The sequence below is a fragment of the Felis catus genome, chromosome D2 (assembly GCF_018350175.1).
Source record: "Felis catus isolate Fca126 chromosome D2, F.catus_Fca126_mat1.0, whole genome shotgun sequence".
Classification (NCBI taxonomy): domain Eukaryota; kingdom Metazoa; phylum Chordata; class Mammalia; order Carnivora; family Felidae; genus Felis; species Felis catus.
Window position 1 is genome coordinate 85,294,998 of NC_058378.1, and position 20,419 is coordinate 85,315,416.

Below are 20,419 nucleotides of genomic sequence, written 5' to 3' on the forward strand. Positions count from 1 at the left end.
TGAGCCATCCAGGCGCCCCCAATTCTGGTGATTTATGATGGCAGCCCCAGGAAGCTGAGGCAGACTATTGCTGCAAGATAGTTTTTGAGAAATTACATATTTCTCCCTTTGCTGTGCCTGTTCTCTTCTCTGGTTCAGGCTGGTAGGGTCCACAGTTCTTGACGCCTCTCTTCCCTTCTCTTGTTTCTTGTAAGGAGCTAACGCCCACCTGTAGACTCATGGCACTTTCTAGAGATGGGGGAGGGTGCAGAGGCCATGGAGTCTGGGGGCCAGTGGGAGGTAGACGGGACGGATCCCCAGCTTGGTGCCTGAAGGGGGATGCTGTTGGCGGAGCAGGGATTCAGGAGAAGGAGTTGTCGATGGGACCAAGGGAGCTTCTGGCCAGGTTTTAGACAGGTAGGCGATCATGAATCTCTCTGTAGGGTTGGGCTGCAGGCGCCTGGAGATTTTGTTTGAAGCTGGGACCAACCTTATGGATCTGAGTAACTAACATCCAAATCTTGATGAAGCGCTGAAAGTCTGCCTTTTCAAATGGGCATCCGGGCTCAAAAATCTGCTTAAAACCAATTTATTTTGACTAGAAATTGATATTAAATTGATTTGTGTTGACTATGTGTTTAAGGGCCAAATATTGAGTAAAATCCATAGCAGAGAAGATCCTTTGGCAAATCCACCTGTCTATATGTGCTAAATACACTCGTGCCTGAGAAAGTTGAAGCTGGCTCTCGTTGATTTATTGCTTTCGCTCGAGAAGGTCAAACATCTGAAAAGGTAAATTTGATCTTAGATTCCTCGTGTCGTGCGTTCATTCATTCAGCAGATAGTTAGTGAGGCACTGTTGCAGGTGTTTGGAACACGTGCGTGAAGAAGCCCGTCTGGGCTCATGGTGTTCCCGAGCCAGCCGTGGGAGACAGACGCTAACGTAAGGCACATGAACATGAGCCTTCAGGAAGGGGGAGAAAAACCAAAGCAGGAGCGGGGGCTCCTGGCATGGAGGGTGCCGTTTGTAGTGTTCAAGGGCGTGGTCAGATAGGCACCTCTGACAAAATGACATCTGGGCCCGGACTAGGGGAGACAAGGAAGTCGCTACTTAGAGAACCGGGAAAAGGCTGTTCTGGAGGGGGAACCGCACTGCACAGCCTCTGGGTTCTGGCACGTTCTAGGAGCAGTGAGAGGTCAGGGTGGCGGAGGGAAGGGTGACCAGGTCCGTGGGCCTCACTGCTGCAGTGAGGATTTTGTGTTCCATTCTGTTGAGGGGCTGCTGAAGTGTGGGGCATCATGACCTCGCAGTTTTAGGTGACCTCTGGGCTGCCGGGTGGAGAATGGATGGCACAGAGGTGGTGGGGAGCCACTTAGGGGGCCGCCACACCAGTGAGGGGCAGATATGGCCACATCCTGGGCAGGCGATGGGAGCATGGGAAAGACTAGGTGTAGGTGAGGGAGAAGAGAGAACCTAGCTGACCCAAGATGCCCCCATCACGCTGGGGGCCCGAGTGGTGGAGGGGAGGGTCCCAGGACGTGTCCTCGCTGAGGAGATCTCATCACACAAGTGAGGGTTGACCCCGGCCACAGACGTGATTCCGTGGTTCTTATGTCTCGTGGACCAGGGCCGAGATTCTGGCACTGTCCAGCAGCATGTGGCAGCATCTCAGCTCCTGGGAAGCCTGGCCTCTGCCAGGCCCTCAGTCCACCCCCGCCCCAAGAAGGTCTGCCAGCGCCCACTCACTGTGGCTCCCGTGCTGGGCAGAGGGAGCGGGAAGAGCGACCACGTTTTCAACAACACATTAACGCCTGGAGGTGAGACGGGTGGGTCATAGTGGGTTATCTGGCTCTCCTGCATCTTGGATCTTGGAGCTTGGGGCCATCACACAGGTGGGCAGGGGCCTGGGAGGCGGGTGGAGGGGCCTTCAGAGCCCCACAAGGGCCTGGTGCTGAGATCCAGGATGCAGAGCTGAGTGGAGAGACAGCTGGGGGTGGGGGGGGGTGTGGACCCCTGCCACGGGTCTCAGCCCTGGGTGCCTGGCGGGCCCATTCTGGAAAATCACTCACCGCCAGGGTCTTGGTTCTCCCTCGTGTGAAACGGGGAGAGTCGCCATGGAGATGAGAAGGTGCAGATCAAGTGCCCTGTTGGGAGCCCTGTTGGGAGGCTGCCCCGAAGGGCCTCCTAAGAAGGGTGGAGGAGGAGGAGGGGGAGCCCTGGGGAGGGGTCGGGGTGGGGTTCCCGGGAGGAAGCAGGGGGCACACAGCCTCCTTCGCCTCCTGGGAGGTAGGCTGCCAGGCCCGGCCACAGCTTGTGGGGGGCGGGCCGGGCGGCCCACGGAGGCTAGCTTTGCCGTCTCTTGAGCTGGAGGACGGTGCTCACCGGGCACAGGGCCGCTGGCATGGCTGGGGCGTGGTGCCCTGAGCTGCCCTGAAGATGACTTCTGCAGAGCCCACCGGGCCTAAGGCTGCCTGAACGTGCGATGCAAATTTATGCAAATCACGGCAACCCAGATTCCTGGCTGCAGAGACCTCTGCCTCCTCCGCCTCCTTCTCCCAGGAGAGCTTGCGGGGGGGGGGGGGGGGGGGGGGGGGGGGGGGGGGGGGAGGCGGTGTTGGGCCCCGTGGGGCTCCAACAGGCCTCCTCTCTCCTGCAGCCCGAGGGGAGATTGACAGACTCAGGGCTCCAATCTCCCCTTGGCCTCCTGGCTTCCCGAGGCAGATCCCTGCCTGGCTTACAGACACGGAGAATAAACCTGTTCAGCAGGTTAAACCCTCTTTTTATTTCAAGGCTCTGCCAGTCTCTTAACAATTAGAGGGCTGATCTCAATTCTAGACGCAGAGTCAAGCAAGTTCTCAGTTGACTGTAGTTCAGCAAACAAAGTGGCTTCCCCGGAGGGGTCTCTGTTTGATTAATAACAGCAGTTCTTGGTCTTTTCACGGCGCCTCTCGGCAATACTGCTGTCTAGCTGCTTATCAATTCTCAGGACACCCATGATGGGCAGATGGCGAGTCCTGGATTGTGGTCTGCAGGTGGGGGAGGGGCACCAAGGGGGCCGCCCTGTCCTCCTGGGGGAGCTGGAGGGCCCGGGGGCTGCTCCCACAGCCTGCGTGCAGCTCCAGCCAAAGTGGAGAGCGGCTCCTCCCTGGACCTGAAGGTGGAGAGCCAGGTCTGGGAAAGAGAACACCCCCCCCCACTTCTCCATTTGTCATTGTCACACAGAGTGTGTTGTCTTCTTCCTCCTTGGACACGGGGCTGGTCTGCATTACGCGTTGGACCACTCCCTCCAGGGTGTGCTGTAATTGGAGGTACCCCGTGCCTTCCCCCCAAGCCCAGGAACGATGAAGGCATATGGCTCTGCCTCCCTCTTCAACACTCAGCGGGGATGGCCGCCCTCTCTGTGTTCACACTGAGCCGCAGGCTTTGTGCTCTTCATTAAGGTGTTAATGTGGACAGGAAGTAGAAATTTCAAGGGTTTGATGAAATTAAGACTTACCTGTTAGCTGGCAAAACTCAGGAGGGGGTAGAAATACATCAACCTACATGTTTGAAGACTAGGAAGCAGAAAAGCATGTGATCTGGGCTAAGGGGACTTTGAGGCATAATCTAATTTAAAATCAGCCAGTTTACTGTGATGTCTCTGCTAAAACACACTTCGCCCAGGCTGTGAAATCAGGGCTCCTGCTCTGACAAATGTCTGTGTTCTGATTAGAATATTCAGGCAGTCTCCCCGGAAGCAGGTCAACCCCCCACTGTGACAGAGAACCGAAGCTGGGTCATACCACATGTTCGGGTCTGCCCGGGTCATCAGATCCGTGGAGCTCAGAGCCTTTGTTGTGACAAGGGCTGGGTGGAGCCTCCTTCTGCAGGGACATGGGGGACCCCGCACAGTGGCAGGAGACACGTGCTGCCGGCTCTCAGTCCTCTTCCCCAGGCTGCAGAGTGTCCAACCTGCACGACGGGGCCAGAGTCCCGCTTGTTCCCTGTGGAATTGTCTCGGCCCTGCAGAAACAACCAAGCCATGAAGCACACTGCCTCACTTTGACTTCTGCTGGAGATTTGAGTGAACGGACAGGACAGCCTTCGTCATGACCCAGAGGGGGTCCCACAGACCAGCCAAGAGGGCCCCTGGCGGAGGGCAGGGTAGAAATCAACCTCGAGCCAGCAGGAGGTGACCGCAGAGTTTATTGAAGGTGTCGAGAGTGCAGGTACAGACAGTGATGGGAGACTCCGAAAGCAAAGGAGAGAGAGTCCTGTCTTTGCTTGGGGTCTGGGGTTTTTCTTGAGGACCGTGGTCTGGTGTAGAATGTCCTCTCAGTCCTCCAGGGACTGGTTAGAACAAAGGCGAGGGCCCAGGTGCTATTGCTTGGGGCCAGGGGGTCCTGGAGATATCTAGCGCCTGTGGTCTGGAATCTGCATATGACAGCTTCTCTTGGTCATTCTCACCTGGTCCTTCCTTAGATGCTACCGGTTCTAGAGAAGTCATTAACTCCTGGAGGGAGTGGTCCAACCTGTAATGCAGACCTCATGAGGAGGACCTATTTGCGTCACAAGACGTGTAGAAAGTGGGGGTGCAGGTCCTAGCAAGAACAGACGCAGGAGGAGGAGCAAAACGCAGGTTTTTATGGAGTCTTTCAGTTTTCCTGTTTCAGCCACAGAGGGGTCTGATCCAGAGATGAAACGACTAGGCCAGAAGCAAAAGAGCGAACGTTCCGAACTCGTCCAGGTGGGAACATTCGTTCAGGCGATAGTTACTGGGCATCACCTTGTGTTTCTGGGTGCTCTGCGCATGGCAGGAAGCCCTTGATGAGTGGAGACCCATCCATGAAGCTGGCCAGCGGAGAGCTCTGTGAAGGCACACGCAGGTGTCATTATAACACGAACGGGACCCAGGCTGCGCAGGCAGAAGAGCTCGGCCAGGGGTCTGGCAGTCTGGGCGGTATTGCCGCGGTTAGCCAGCTGCAAGTCCTGGCTCTTTCTCCAGAGCTGCTGTGAATCCAGGCTCAGAGCGCTGTGCTGAGCTGTGGCCACCAGACCCAGCCCGTGGGGCGGCCGCAACTGACCGGTCGGAAGCTTGGGCTTCTGGACGTCCCCGACCTGGCTCTGAACTCGGGCCCCAACACTCGCCAGTCCCATTCCTCAACGTCATCACCTGCAAGGACAGCCACACGTGTGTGTGTCACCTGTGTGAGCGCTGACGTGCACCAAATGTTTAACTTGGTGCTTGGTTCTACACGGTGGGGCTGATAGGGATTTGGGTCGTTGGCACGATGTGGTTCTGTGCGTGTTCTCGTGCTGTGTAGTAACACATCATCACGGTTTTAGCTGCTGAGCACAACACTGATTTAGTATCTTAGGGCGTCTGTGGGTCACGAGGCATCAGCAGGGCTCTGCTCCCTCCCGGAGCTCCACTTCCAGGACTTTCAGGAGATTGGCTGAATTCAGTTCCTTGGGTGGTAGGTTGAGGTCCTGTCTCCTGCTGGCTGTCAGCGGGGAGCTGCTTTAACTCCTGGAGGCCTCTCTTGGGCCCGTGTGCCTGGGTCCCGCCTCGGAGCCAGCCACAGCGCTCAGAATCCTCGTGCTTGGAGTGTCTCCGAATGACCTTTCTGCCACATCTCTCTTGCTTCAGCCGGAGAAAGTTCTTTGCTCTTAAGAGCTCGCCTGAGTTGGTCGTGCAGGATAGTCTCCCTACCTAAGATCCATAGCCTTACATCTGCACGGTCCCGTTCGCCTTGTGATGTCACATATCTACAGATTCCTAGGGCCTTGTGGGGACTGTTCTGTCTCCTACAATGGCCTTTCAAGGGGCGTTCAGAGCACTCTGTTGCTTGCAGCGGAGGAGGCGTAGACTCCAGGCGCCAGCACTGATCACCTGCGTGAGTGCAGGGCTGACCTCTGGGAAGGACTTCCTAGGTGTCACGCACCGTCAGGTCTCATGTGACTACACGAGGGCTATGTGATGCCAGTACTGTTTAGCACCCCGCATTTAAAGATGCTTGAAACGGATGCTTAGCGAGGCCAGTGACTTGTCCGAGGGCTTCACTGGTGGCTCCCAGAGCTGGCACCAAGCCCATGTGACCGGGCCCCAAAGTCAGAATTGGTGGTGGTGGTGTTATATTTTTAAAACATCAGTATTAAGTTATAATTGTCAGAATTAAATAATAAAAGCGCCCTAGGTGCTGGGCTCACCCCAGGCGATGCTTTGAGGTGGCAAATCCCAGGCATGGGCGACAGATCAGACCAGTGTTCAGCAACCACTTCCTCCGTGTCCCCATCCCCCGTGTGCTTCCTCCTCCCCCTCCTCCTCCTCCTCCTCTGGTCCTGCTTGGATGTTGGGCTCGGCTGCGTAACTTGCTTTGGCCGGTGGAATGTGGGAAGAGGTGGCCGTGCACCAGCTCTGAGCCCAGCCCCTGGGAGACATAGCCCTCAGGGAACTTCTGTCATTTGTCAGGAGCTCAAGCCCCGGGTGGCTGCCCCTCCAGAGGGAGACACGGAGAGTGGTCTGAGTGTGATCCCAGCACAGAGCAGAGCCGCCCCAGCTGTGCCTTCCTCTTGTTAGTGAGAAATAAATGCTTATTGCTGTTCTCCTTGGTGGCTGTTTGTTACACAGTAAAACCTGACTGATACACCTGGGAACCAAGTACTTGGCAGAGTGGGAATTGAGTTGTGTCAGGGGCAGTGCATTAAAGCTCATCAGAAATTAATGTAATGATTTGTTCTAAACTTCATAAGTCCTGATCTTACATGGTACCTGATTATGGGTCTTCCTGGTCATTGTCGGTGCCCTGACTTCCCTACTGAGAGAGCCCTCTCATATTCCTGCTGGAGGAGTGGTATCAGGGCCCGCCCTGCTCCTGGGCATGATCTGAGACAGGGTGGGGCCTGGGCTCGGGGTTCAGGCCCTGTGGTCACATCTTAACTCCCTGGAGAGACTTCCCTTATCACCAATCATAGCACCCTCTGGACTCTTTGTGACGGCTCCTGAGATGAGGGGAGTGTATAGAAGTATTTGTGGCTTTATTCCTTCACTCCTGTGTCCATTCAGCAAAGTTTTCTGAGCATCTACTATTCTCAAGGACTCGATGAGGGACTCTTGTCTTCCCAGTTCTGATTGTTTGCAGGGTTGTGCTCAGACCCGATGCCAGGGAGAGTGTGCACGTGTGAAACAGAGACTCCGAAGATGTCCCCAGAGTCTGGAGGAGATTGAGTGCCTTCCCCTGGCAGTGCTGGGGCGGGCTGCATGCACGTGGTGCCATCTGAACCCGAGGAACGGGCCCCCGTTCACTGGATCCCTCATCCAGAAATGTTTTACTGCCTGTCTACTAAGTGCCAGATACCGGGCTAGCTGCTAGAGGCATGAGAGTGAACCAGTCAGACCATGTTGCTCTCTTCGTGGGACACAGGGAGAGAGGAAGGAAGGGTGCTTTAGGAAAGGGAACAGCACATAAAAAGGCATATTTTAAATAAGATTTGGGGAAGTCCTGGAAAACAAAAAATGGTTTGGTTTGAACCCATCCATGACGAAGCAAGAAAGTCTCAAAGCGGTTAGTCCTTATCACCTCCGTAATGCTTGCTAAAAGTATCAATAGTAAGACACAACAGAAAAACCTATCCCATATAGGGAACAGCAGCAGTGAAAGTTAGTGTCAGCCAAGACTCTAGGGAAAATTCTGAGTGATTCTGTTCATTATAATGAGATGTGTGTGAAGTATGTGTAAGTTTCTGGTCATGTTAACACATGGCTCCTACGTGCCTGGACTGAACATGTTGTGTAGTGTTGGCCAAGTGGGATTTGGAGAAGAGCCTTAGGGTTTGGAAAAATTGAAACTTACATGAAAGATCCAGGCGTGGAAAGTCTCACTGATCCAGAGCAAAGCTTGCCTTTCAAAGGATCAGAGAGCCTGCTTCACCCCCTGAAGGCACAGTGGGTCTCCGTCCTGGCCAAGAATCAGCTGACCAGCAGCCCAGAACTTGCAGCCTTGGCAGGGCTGAGATGACTTTCCCCTTCTTCCTTTTGGGTCTTAAGTCGAGGAAGGCAGAGAAATAAGAAATGAGATATTGTAACAGTGCCGAGATTCGGACCACAAACAACAAAGTAAATTGAATCCATGCTGTCGTATTTAGAAGGAGATTGAGTGGATGTAGTAGTGACTTGTGTGATCATCTCATTTATTCATGTGTTTTGGGCCATTTCCATGCTTTGAAGGCTTCAGAGTTGTCCGCCATGTTGTATTTTTAGATATGGTTTAAATTATTTAAAGGAGTTGAATTACTTACATTTGCAAACATCACTTAGAACAATTAAGTTTTATTGTAAGGTATTAAGTTCAGTACATTGAGAATTGCATTTTAAGGTGTGTGAGTTTGCCCTCTGGCTACAAAAGCAGCATTAAAGATTGTAGAGCACGGGTTTTTCTCTTCTGTTATGATGAGAAGTTATATTAAATTTCCTAATGTCATACTATTCATTTGCTTATTAATTCAACCAGTTACAGTGACTATGTCCTCATAGAGACCAGCTTCTGGCTGGCTCTCATGAGGCTTAGTGTCCAGACTGCCAGATCTTAAAATGTAGTCCTTGAGCCAGCAGCCCCAGTAGAAATTCAAAATTTTGGAAGCCCCCACCCCGACCCCACCTGCCCACAGACCTGTTGAATCAGACACACTGGGGCCAGGCCCAGCCATCTCTGTGTTAACTAGCCTTCCAGGTGGTTCTGATACTTACTAAAGTTGGAGAACCACCGGTTTGAGTTTCTGTTTCTTCTTAGGTCAGTTTTATAATTTGTATTTGCTCAGAAAACTGCCCATTGAATCCAACCTCTAAACATATTATCATGGAGTTGTGAACATATTTATTAAGAATTTTAAAAAGTTGGTTTTTGCAGTTCTCTTCTGTTAGGCTGTATATTGTCTTCCCACATTCCTGCTTTTTTCCAACTGATGAATTGGAATTTTGGAGCAGACGAAGTCTGTGCTTTCTTGTTTGAGTGACACCCTTATGGATGTGGTTTCAAGGATGTCAGTTTCACACATGCAGAGGTGAAAAATGGCAGGAGAATCCTGTGCCGCCCTACTGGTGGGATCTTCTTCTGATCTCATCCTGGAGATGGGTCTGTTGGCTGGGAATCTTGTGGCCCTCATCTTCTGGACAGACACCTGTAAATCCTGGTGAGGGCGTGCTACCTTTCTACTCCTTTCTCCAACTTCTCTTGGTTCCAGAATGGTGCCAGGACAGAGTGAGCTGGGTCAGAGCAACATTGTCGGCAGGAGTGGTGGACTAAGTCACTTGGGCATGCTTTATCACATGACTTGTCTCAGCAGGGCTTCTGTCTTGGTTTTGCCAGATGCCCTTTATAGGGCCTTCTTCTGAGGCCCCGTGCTCCCACCAGGAACTGTGTGTCCTCTGTGCTCAGGAAAATCTCCTCTTAGGGCCTTGATGCATATCAAAGTGCAAGATGGATGTTCTAGATGTACTTATGTGAAATGGGAGACATGGGCCAAGGGATCAGTGCACTGCTTAGCACTTACTAAGTACTGGGTTAATAATATGCTGGCTCAGTCGGTTGAGCGTCTGACTTCGGCTCAGGTCATGATCTTGCGATCCGTGAGTTCGAGCCCCACGTCAGGCTCTGGGCTGATGGCCATCAGCCCAGAGCCTGGAGCCTGCTTCCGATTCTGTGTCTCCCTCTCTCTCTGCCCCTCCCCCGTTCATGCTCTGTCTCTCTCTGTCTCAAAAATAAAATTAAAAAATGTTAAATTTTTTTTTTAAATAAAAAAAAAAATAATATGCTGGTAAAGGCATTTGCTGTGAGCAAAGTCTTCACCAAGGGGATGGGCATCTAATGGTGGAGTTCACGGTTGGCCCACCCTTGTCTTTGCCACCACATTTTTATAAATGCAGGCTGTAGTGGGTTAAAGAGTATCCCCTCAAAAGATATGTCAGTGTTAATCCCCATACCTATAAGTGTGACCTTATTTGAAAACAGTCTTTGAAGATGTAGTCAAAGATCTCCAGATGAGATCATACTGGATTCGCTGTGGGTTCTACCTCCAATTGCCGGTGTCCTTGTGAGAGGCATTGGAGGGATGTGGCCATAAGTCTAGGGACACCACAGACTACTGGCGGCCACCAGGTGCTGGGAGAGTGCATAGAACAGGCTCCGTCTCAGAGTTTCCAGAAGGAACGGTCTCTGTGGACACTTCGATTTCAGACTTCTGGCCTGGTTTCTCCCTGATGTTGGACTCTGCCTGAGGTATAGCTGCTCAGACACCTTCGGGGGTCCCCAAGCATGTGCCGGGCTGCAGGGAAACAGGCCTTCCCCACACATCCCCAGGCATCTCGATCCTTCCCAGTGGAGAGGCGAGCCTCTTAAGGAAGGGACAACCTTACCAGCCTATTGGTAAGATTGGGGGTCTATTTTATTTTATATGTATTTCAAATATGTGCCATCCATTCGCTCTGCCTGAGAGAGACATGGTATCTGGGTTACAGCCTACTGATGGTCATTCTGGAAACTTCTAGAATCTCAGTTTTTGCCATAAGCAAAATAGTAGAGCATGTGTTCACACTTAGGCATCTTCAGACTCCGTAAATAGCACACATGTCCTCACTTGTTACCTGCTCTCTGTGTAAAAGGAGTTCTATTTCCTGGGACTGCCTTGTTCTGTTTCTGATGCGCTTGTCCTTCCTTCATTCATAGCTCTTAGCTCACACTGCAGGGAGCTCACACCCTCATGTCCTGGGCAGGGCTTTTGTGTTGTGTTCTTTGTGATCTGGACAGTCAGGTGCAGCCTCAGGAGGAGCCCGGGATGGGCTCAGGACAACAAAGACTATCATATCATGGGTCCCAGAGGCAGGAGGCACGCCAGGCCATGTGGGGCCCCATGAGGAAGCACCAGGGTGGCCAGGGGACAGAAGTCAGGAACACGGTAGCACCTGGGCATGGCCTTTGTTGGGAGTTTCCAAGGGAAAGGTGAGGCAGGGCAGCGTGAACCCTTAGGATTGGCCAGTGTGACCAATTCTGCTGGTTTTGGGGTCTTCAGTTGTCTGGCACCTGGCCCTGGGATGAGCGAGGCAGAGGAATGTGGCCTTCTGGGTGTGGGGGCCAGACAGGAGATGTGGCTCTGGGTAGTTGGCCTACATAACCCATGTGTGCCCTGCTGGGCTCATTGTGTCTCCAAGAACTGCCTAGCTCGGGGGGCAGGGGGGGCAGTGTGTCCACGGCCAGAAGGGTTTTCTTAGAAGTCTAAACATCATAATACACAGAAATAGAAGTACACGTATTTACACAGTGGAGCTTGCTTTTCCTCAAGCAATCCCCGTACCCACCGCCCCCCACTCTGCTCTTGCTCAGCTCCCCAGGGCTGCTGGCTTCCTCCCAGGGCGGGAACATGTTGTCTTCAGGAGGTGGCCCCGTCTCTCAGGTGGACAATCTCTGCAGGATCATTTGGGCCCAGAAGCGCGACTGGCTTAAGTGCCACGGAGAGCGTCGGCTGGAGCCAGCCGACCCTGCCCGGGGTCGGGTCTGACCTTCCTGGCGTCGGCTTTCTGTGGCTCCTGGAGCCTTGGCCTCCTTCTCTCCTGGAGCAAAGCGCTTTTCTCCAGGAGGCGGGAGACTGGCTCAGGAGGCCCGCCCTTGATCCTCCCAGCCCGGGCACTCCACAAGGAAAAGGTCCTCCTGGACTCCGTTGGAAGCACCAGGCAGGTTCTTTGTGGTCCCGCTTAGCCTTGTAGCAGCTTCCTGAAGTCACGGTGACGAGTCACGGCACACTGGGCGGCTCAACACAGCAGTGTGTTCTCTGGTGGGTCCTGAGCCCAGAAGTCTGGAAGCAGGGTGCGGGGCCACTCTCTCCCCGAGGCTCTTCCCGGGTTCTTTGGCTCGTGGTGGCGTTGTTCCAGCCTCTCGGCCCCATCGCCCTCTTCTCTGTGAACCCCTCAGGTCTCTCTCTCTCCTAAGAACTGCTCCTAAGCAGCACAGCCCTCTCTCGCCTAAGAACACTTGGGGTGGCGTTTGGGGTCCACCCACACCATCCAGGGTCATCTTCCCATAGGAAGGCCAGGAACTTAATGACACCTGCAAAGTCTCTGCTAAGGTCACATTCACCGGCCCCAGGGCTTGTGACCGGGCATCTTTGGGGGCCTTTATGAGCTTACCCCTGGCCCCGTGCCCACCCTGGGACCGCAGAGCCCAGCGGCCAGAGCCTCAGCTTGGGTAAGAGGCCCACCTGTGGGGCCAGAGGAGCGGGCTGCACCCCTGCAGGAGGGCGCGCTCCCCTCGGCCCCATGGAGCCGCACCGTGACTCTCTGGTGATTGCTCGTCGAGTGTGCAGTTTCCATGTGTGTCTTCTCTCTTGACCGGGCTCGTCAGCAGCGTTGAGGGGTTTTCACTGATGCTGTGGTTATCTCCATGCTTCTGTGACCCTCGGGGGTCAGTCACTTGCTCAAGGCTTCACCATCCTGGCTGCCCAACTCCCGGGGCCAGGCCGCCCTGGCAGGTGCCGGCTCACTGTGGGGGTGGGGGTGGCCAGGGAAGGGCTCCGGCCACCATCTGGCCATCTCAGGGGCGTGGAGTTTCCTGGCCAGCCGCCCCGGATGTGCCGCCCAGGCCTGTCTGCTCTGAAGGCCTCATGGTGGCAGAGCACAGAGCAGGACGAAGGCCGGGCGTGTTGCCCTTTTGCCCATTTGGGAGCTGAGTCGCCTGTCAGCATCACCCGACCACACCTGAGCCACCAAGCTCCCTGTCGTGGTGGTCCCCACGTGTCTGCTCTGCTCTGCCTGACTGCTGGCAGGGTTGGTTCTCGGGGCGTCTGCTTGCCTCTGTTGCTGTTGACCCTGAGGGTGGGGGCTCCCGTGTCCCTAGGGCATTCGGGGGAAGCCTGCAGGACGCTGCTGCCTGCGGTGGCCCCGACGCAGGACAGCCCGGTGCTCTGGGCGTGCCATGGCCCAGACCAGTGCAGTGGGGGTGGTGGGGGGGCAGCTCGCAGGAATGGCCACACTCCTCGTTGGTAAGAAAGTGACCATCTGTTTTTGCCCAGCAGAGACCAGAGTGCAAGATAAAGCAGGGACCTTCCAGGCTCTGTATGTGGCTTTGACGGGCTTCCAAAGTGAAGCATGAGGTGAGGAGTTTCGTCAGATGTGGCAAACAGATGATGGCAGTTGAGACGTTAGAATTTCACGGAGGCATCCGAGTGGCTGGAGCGCCCATCAGCAGAAAACCCCCGCGGGGTCCTGGTTGCCTTGGGAAAGTTGCTTCCCAAACCCCCAACCCAGCCTGCTGGGACCAGGGCTGGGCATTGCGCAGGGGTGTGTGAAGATACAGCCACAGGAGGAAAGCGTTCACATTACCATCTGGCTTTCCACTGTTAAATTACGAAGATTAAAAAAAATTAATGTTTTTTTCTATTTGAGAGACAGAGAGCAAGCAAGTGAGCAGGAAGGGGCAGGGAGAGACAGAGGGAGAGAGAGAGCCAGCCAGCAGGGGAGGGGCAGAGAGAGGGAGAGAGAGAGGAGCCAGCAGGGGAGGGGCAGAGGGAGGAAGAGGGAGAGAGAGAGCCAGCCAGCAGGGGAGGGACAGAGAGAGAGAGAGAGGGAGAGAGAGAGTGAGCCAGCAGGGGAGGGGGAGAGAGAGAGAGAGATAGCAAACCAGCAGGGGAGGGGCAGAGAGAGGGAGAGAGAGAGGAGCCAGCAGGGGAGGGGCAGAGGGAGGAAGAGGGAGAGAGAGAGAGCAAGCCAGCAGGGGAGGGGCAGAGAGAGGGAGAGGGAGAGAGAGTGAGCCAGCAGGGGAGGGGCAGAGAGGGCTAGCCAGCAGGGTGGGGCAGAGAGAGGGAGAGAGAAGGAGAGAGCCAGCCAGCAGGGGAGGGGCAGATAGAGAGGGAGAGGGAGAGAGAGAGCGAGCCAGCAGGGGAGGGGGAGAGAGAGGGAGAGCCAGCAGGGGAGGGTCAGAGAGAGGGAGAGAGAGAGAGAGCCAGCAGGAGAGGGGCAGAGACAGCCAGCCAGCAGGGGAGGGGCAGAGAAAGAGGGAGAGGGAGAGAGAGAGCCAGCCAGCAGGGGAGGGGCAGAGAGAGATAGCAAACCAGCAGGGGAGGGGCAGAGAGAGGGAGAGAGAGAGGAGCCAGCAGGGGAGGGGCAGAGGGAGGAAGAGGGAGAGAGAGAGAGCAAGCCAGCAGGGGAGGGGCAGAGAGAGGGAGAGGGAGAGAGAGAGTGAGCCAGCAGGGGAGGGGCAGAGAGAGATAGCAAACCAGCAGGGGAGGGGCAGAGAGAGGGAGAGGGAGAGAGAGTGAGCCAGCAGGGGAGGGGCAGAGAGGGCTAGCCAGCAGGGTGGGGCAGAGAGAGGGAGAGAGAAGGAGAGAGCCAGCCAGCAGGGGAGGGGCAGAGAGAGAATCCTAAGCGGCCTCTGCACTGTCAGTGTGAAATCCAATCTGGGCCTCGAACCCACGAACTGTGACGACATGACCTGACCTGAAATCAAGAGCCAGACGCTCAACCGCCTGAGCCACCCAGGTGCCTTAAATTATGAAGACTGTGTTTTCCAGGTTGTTTTATTGTCGTGGAAAATATTTAGGGATGCAAATTCCACAGGTCCATCTTCGGAGAGGACGACACGTGTGACGCCGTTTTTGCCACATTGTGCCTAAAATCAGACCCCATGGTGACCTGTGCTGCCTGGCCTGCAGGCCTTCTCAGAGGCTTTACAAAATGTGGGTGTGCTTTGGAATGCTAACAGGGAAGACATTTTCCACCTTCTTCTAAGTTCTAGAATTCTTCCGACAGAATTCCTCCTTTGAGGTGAGCCTGTGAGTGGTCCGTCTGTAGGTCAGAGGGGGGCTCCTTGCCACCCCTGGCGTCTGGGTGTGGGTGTGAGTGGACCCATCCTCCCCCGCCCCCAGCCACAGGCCCAGGCGGTGGGGAACTGCGTCTTGCTTTGCCCTCCTGTCGCCGCAAAGTCTAGTTAGTGCCCAAACGTCTCCTTGGGGGAACTCGCAGTTGCAAAGCCTCCTCTCAGTTTGACCTTGCACCTGCTTCCGTCCCCGGCTCTGTCACACAGTTGATGTCACACCCGCGTGACGTGGCTCCAACCCCCCCAGGGGAGCCGAGGCGGGGTGCTGACACCCACCTCTTCAGACTCTGTTCCACTTCTGCTGGAGCAGAGCAGCGGGCTCCCCTCCCGGAAAGCACCACCGCGGGGAGCCATCCGTGCCCCTCGTGTCCAGCTGGGAGTGGGGGCTCGCCTCTGCCCTTAGCAGGGCCCACAGAACCTTCCAGGCTTCGGCCTCCAGGGAAGGGGTCTAGGTCGGAGCTGCCTGCTTCTGCTTCTCTCTGCTCCACCCAAAATTTCAAAATGGAAACGAAGTCTGGGGGGTCTTGTTCTGTAGGGGTTCAGACAACTGACGATTAGGGTCCCTCAAGTAACCTGAAAGCTTTACACGATGCTGGGGCGTGGAGTCAGTGTCAGGGGCACAGCGTGGCTGCCTGGTGGGGTGGCGGAGGAGACGGGGGGCCTAGGCGGTCACCTCTGGGGCAAACGCAGATGATCTGCCTCCTGGAGGACTTTGCAGCCGGCCATCCACCCCAGACCCGGCGACTCCCTGCAGTCCGCGATCCGCTGTCCTTCCACGGGAGGACCGAGAGCGGTGCTTCTTGGCCGAACGAGGACAGCTTAGGAGCACATCCGGAAACTTGTAGACCATCTGTACCTCCGTGGTCCCTTTGTAAGCAAGGCCACTTGGATGCTTCAGGTCTCCGAATGCCGGCAGTGGGAATTCATCCGATGCTCCGCCTTGGCGCGTTGTGGGGTTTCTCTTCTGATATCCACGGAACTTTCGGCTGTCCCTAACAGTCCATCTAAATTGGAAATGAGGTTTCGTCTTAGGAGACATACATATTTCAGGAGAATCCGGTTCTGATTCCTGCGCAATTGAACACGGTTTTCTCCTCAGCTGGGAAGCGGCCCATTTTCCCTGGTCTGTGCGGCTCAGTGTTCCCTGGCTTTGGTGCTGAGGCCGTTAGCAAATGTGGGGTGACCCTCCTCCTCCCATTATCCCAACGTCCTATAATTTGCCTTCCTCGGGAGGCAGCGAGACAATTTGGTTAAGTATCTCATTATCAGCTCCCTCCTTCCGGCGGGCTTTTCTTGTGCCTTGTGCGGGCCTCTGGGGCTCGATTTTCCGTCACACGGGACTTCTTGCTGGCACATTTTAACCCCCCACAAATCCCGTGATTCACTGGAACTCAAAAGCCTCCCCTTCTCCGTTTGCCATAGCCTCTGCAGAGATCTCAGAAGAAATTGAAAATGGGCAGATGGGTTATTCTATGGCTGCTTTAAGCTTTCCCCCTAATGAAGTGTGTTCGTTGCGTTATGATTTCTGTTTCGTGGCATTCAATTTCTTGTCGGATGTGATAAACAACGGAGCGGATAGGTTTTATATTAGCCTTTCATCACTCAGTGGACAATTTCAGTCTCTCATAGCCTCTGTTATGGCCTCTCAGTGTTTCATTTAGCTGAAATGTGACGACACGGAGGCTCTTTGTGGCCGATCGACACAATACGGAGCCATCGTGGAGATGAGTTTGCTTCTCAATTATTTGCCGGGCGCCACCAGGTAGTTTCCTCGCTTACTGGGCGCTTTGGCTAATTGCTGTTTTAACTTCGTCTGTCTGGCTTCCAGGAGGGTCCCACACTCCCGGTACTGTTCCTAATCTGCCCCCGATTCTCGGTCGTCTGGCGGTTTCCACCGGCTTGTCATCTCTCCCCGTGTCTCCAGCCTCCAGCTGCCATCTTGTTTTCCTTCAGCGTCTGTTTCAGGCTTACTGGGCATCTCTACCTTAGACACGTTTAGTTGTATTTCAGAGCCAAAGTGTTTGACCTCTCTGTAGTAGTTACACTTCACAATCTTCACACTGACTTAAAAATCTCTGAGATATTTTCATGCCTAAAAGGAACCTTCGCAAGATTTTTCAGGTCTGCTTTCTGAGTTTGTGGGGGTTTTGATTTCTCTCGACGCTGATGAAACGTCTGTGAGTCCCTCCCCTGGAGAGCTGAGTGAGAGTTGAATGGATGTGGGGTTCGGCGTGAGGGGAGTTGGCCTCGGATCCATTCTGATCTAATTGCTGGGAATATTGAACAAAGATAATTCAAAACTAATATTCTCACCATTTTTACCCTCTTTTCTGTACCGTGTCCCTTTTTATCAGGGACTCCTAGATATAATTTTTTTGACACTTAGACATCTCCTTCCTCTCCTGGAAATTGGTGTTGACATTTTTCTATAAAGACATTGAACTTTGATGCTCTTTATGCGAAACTCAATTGAACTCTTCAGAAAACTTATTCATTTTCTTTTGGCTTATAGGATGGGAACACAGAGGTGAACTTACCAATTTCTCCATGGAAAGTAGAACTTGGAGAGATTTCAGAAAAGCCAGGATTTGAAGATCCTGAATATATTCCTTTGCTGGACCTCAGTAAGGAAGTGACTTATTATGGCTGGTGTTAATGCATTTGAAATGGTTTCTTAAATACACTTGTGCAAGGCTAACAAGGGAGGTCTGTAGTTGGTGTTAACAGCGTGATACAGTCTGATATTTGCTGCGGAGAGAGGCTTCGTGCAACATATTTTTACCAGGGGTGTTCTGGAGGAATTCAGATTGAGGTGGAGGTCATCTTAAAATAAAAATTGCTGTGGCGTGTGAAAGGTAGTTAAACGCTTTGTTTTGAAACTTGAATAGCAATTCTTAGGGCTTTTAGGCAAACCTTTGCCTCCATCGCCAGGTCTTAGTAGAACATACGTTAGAAAAAGTGATTTGTTTTCTTTTTTTTTTTTTTTTTTCAACGTTTATTTATTTTTGGGACAGAGAGAGACAGAGCATGAACGCGGGAGGGGCAGAGAGAGAGGGAGACACAGAATCGGAAACAGGCTCCAGGCTCTGAGCCATCAGCCCAGAGCCCGACGCGGGGCTCGAACTCACAGACCGCGAGATCGTGACCTGGCTGAAATCGGACGCTTAACCGACTGCGCCACCCAGGCGCCCCTGATTTGTTTTCTTTAAAAAAAATTTTTTTTTAACGTTTATTTATTTTCGAGTGAGGAAGAGACAGAGCATGAGCAGGGGAGGGGCAGAGAGAGAGAAGGAGACACAGAATCGGAAGCAGCTCCAGGCTCCGAGCTGTCAGCGCTGAGCCTGACGCGGAGCTTGAACCCACAGACCGCGAGATCATGACCTGAGCCGAAGTCGGACGCTCAACTGACTGAGCCACCCAGGCACCCAGAAAAAGTGTTTTCTTAAGTCAGGCTCCTTACAGAGGAGAGTCTGCGGGCCCCTAGACTGCCTCGCCCAGACTGCAGGCTCCTAGATGTCCAGCTGGAGCGCCCACGGAAGGGTCCAGACAAAAGGCTGCTCCCAGGGGTTGACAGCCCTCAGCCACGCCCTTCACATTCATTTTAGTGGAGCTGTCCTCCTCGTGCAGCCTGGTATTGTTTTCCCTCCGCAGCCTGGTGTTGTCCTCCCCCCGCAGCCCTGCGTTGTCCTCCCCCGCAGCCCTGAGTTGTCCTCCCCCCGCAGCCTTGAGTTGTCCTCCCCCGCAGCCCGGTGTTGTCCTCCCCCCAGACATTGAAGCCTCGGGCCTCATCACCTGTGAATGTGACCTGTTTGGAAATAAGGTCTTTACAGATGTCGTCAACCTATAACTCACGAGGCGATCATCCTGGCATAGTGCCCTTGGTCTGGTGTGACATGTGTCCCCATAGCAAGAGGCTCACACAGCGCATGGGGGGAGGCGGTCACGAGATGGTGCACGCGGAGGGTGTGGCCGTGTGGCGCCAGCCACGAAACGCTGGCCGCTGCAGCGGCCAAGAGGCACGAATCGTCCTCCTCTGGACCCAGCGGAGACAGCACGGCCTGCTGTGCCCCTCTTTCAGACTTCCTGTGACACACTCTGTTGTCTTAAAGCACCCGGTCTGTGGCCATTTGTCACAGAAGCCACAGGAGCTCCCGTGCCTTTGCCCCCTCCTTCAAAGCCCATCGGTGTGTGGGGGTGGTCCTGGCACCCTGACGGGAGGCCATGGTCCTTCCTATGCACATGACCCAATGAACTTGATGAGACCCAGAGAGGGACTTGTGCGTTCTCGCTCAAGTGCCCTGGCCGCGTGCAGGGGCGGACTGGCAGCTGACCGGCCCCCGGAAGCTTCCTCCCCCGGACACTTGTTTGACAGGTATAGGTGAGTGGCACAGAAGCTCTGAGCCCAGAGAGATCAGCATCTGAGGACAGCCTGCCAGGCTGGGCTCACGTTTAGAGGACGGACACCCCCAGAGAAGAGGTGATAGCTGGATTCTCGACTCACCTGCCTTCCCTGTTCTTGACCTGGGCGGCCCTGTATCACAGGGGTCCTGCCGTGGGGTGTGTGTGTCTGCAAAGGACACAGCATCAGCCACTGAACGTGGGCAGGGGGCATCAGAACATCTGTGGATACTTACCTTTAACTTAAAGGAGTTACACTTTATATATATATATATATATATTTTTTTTTTTTTTCTTTGTACATTCACAATGTAGATTTTATCAGTCAGAGTCCTGGCAGGAGGGAGGCAGCACCCTCAATGTCAGCATGATCTCATGAGCCAGGAGTAAAGGCTGTGCTGGCTCCCTTCGCCCCTTCAGATGCCCTCTCACTGCTCCTTTGTCCTGCGTGAGCTCTGTCCATGCGCCCCTGCCCTTTTGGGATTGGGCGGTGGGGAGCCCTGGCTGGTTTTGGGAAGAGGGAGGAGCAGGAGGCTTGGCAGTCACCGCCCCCTCTCGTGGGCTTGCCTTGGGTGTCTAACTTCCTTCTCCCAAGGGCCCTGTTCTCTCCAGGCCTCTCTGCAGGATTCTGCCCTTCTGGGTTTTGGGTCCACTTTTCCCCTCTTCCTGTGTGCCTGGGAAGGTGACTACACCTTGACAACTGGCCCTGAGTCACGTTTTTCTCCCACACCCCTGTAAAGGGTACTAAACTCTGTACATTTACTAAACGCTTATTGAGGTGTCCTAATCGCATGAGCCATATGCTTCTTGTTGGGACCCGGGACAAAGAGACCCTTTGGAAGATGTGGTCACGGTATAGGGAAACCAGGAGGCACGGTCAGCACCCCAGGGCTCTATGGAGAGGGGCAGGGTGCAGCGAGGCCATGACACCCCCAGGGAGGGAGCTGGGAGTAAGCACCCTGAGCTCACGAGGCTACATGAGGACCAGACCCAACAGAAGGCAGAATATGAGGGGACTGTCGATGACATCCGTGCTGGATAGCGTTCCGGGTGCAGAGCCAGGAGAAGAGAGGGGACGTAGGTCTGGCAGGGTCCGCTAATGACACTGAGCACATACATTATGTGTTCATTTGGCCATTGATGTATATATTTAGAATGTAAATAAATACACATGCACTAGGAGAGTATGCTCATTTCTTTTTAA

At 54.2% G+C, this 20,419-nt stretch overlaps 1 protein-coding gene and 1 long non-coding RNA gene across 4 annotated transcripts in view; one reads left to right on the forward strand and one right to left on the reverse strand.

Moving 5' to 3' along the window:
- Positions 1–20,419, forward strand: part of LOC109492789 — a 408,688-nt gene that overhangs the window by 132,225 nt on the left and 256,044 nt on the right. The window lies entirely within an intron of this gene.
- On the reverse strand, positions 2,739–5,710 carry LOC123380957. The gene is made up of 2 exons (XR_006587433.1): positions 3,477–5,710; positions 2,739–3,131 (listed from the first exon to the last, which is right to left on the reverse strand). It is a non-coding gene; the product is annotated as an uncharacterized LOC123380957 (long non-coding RNA).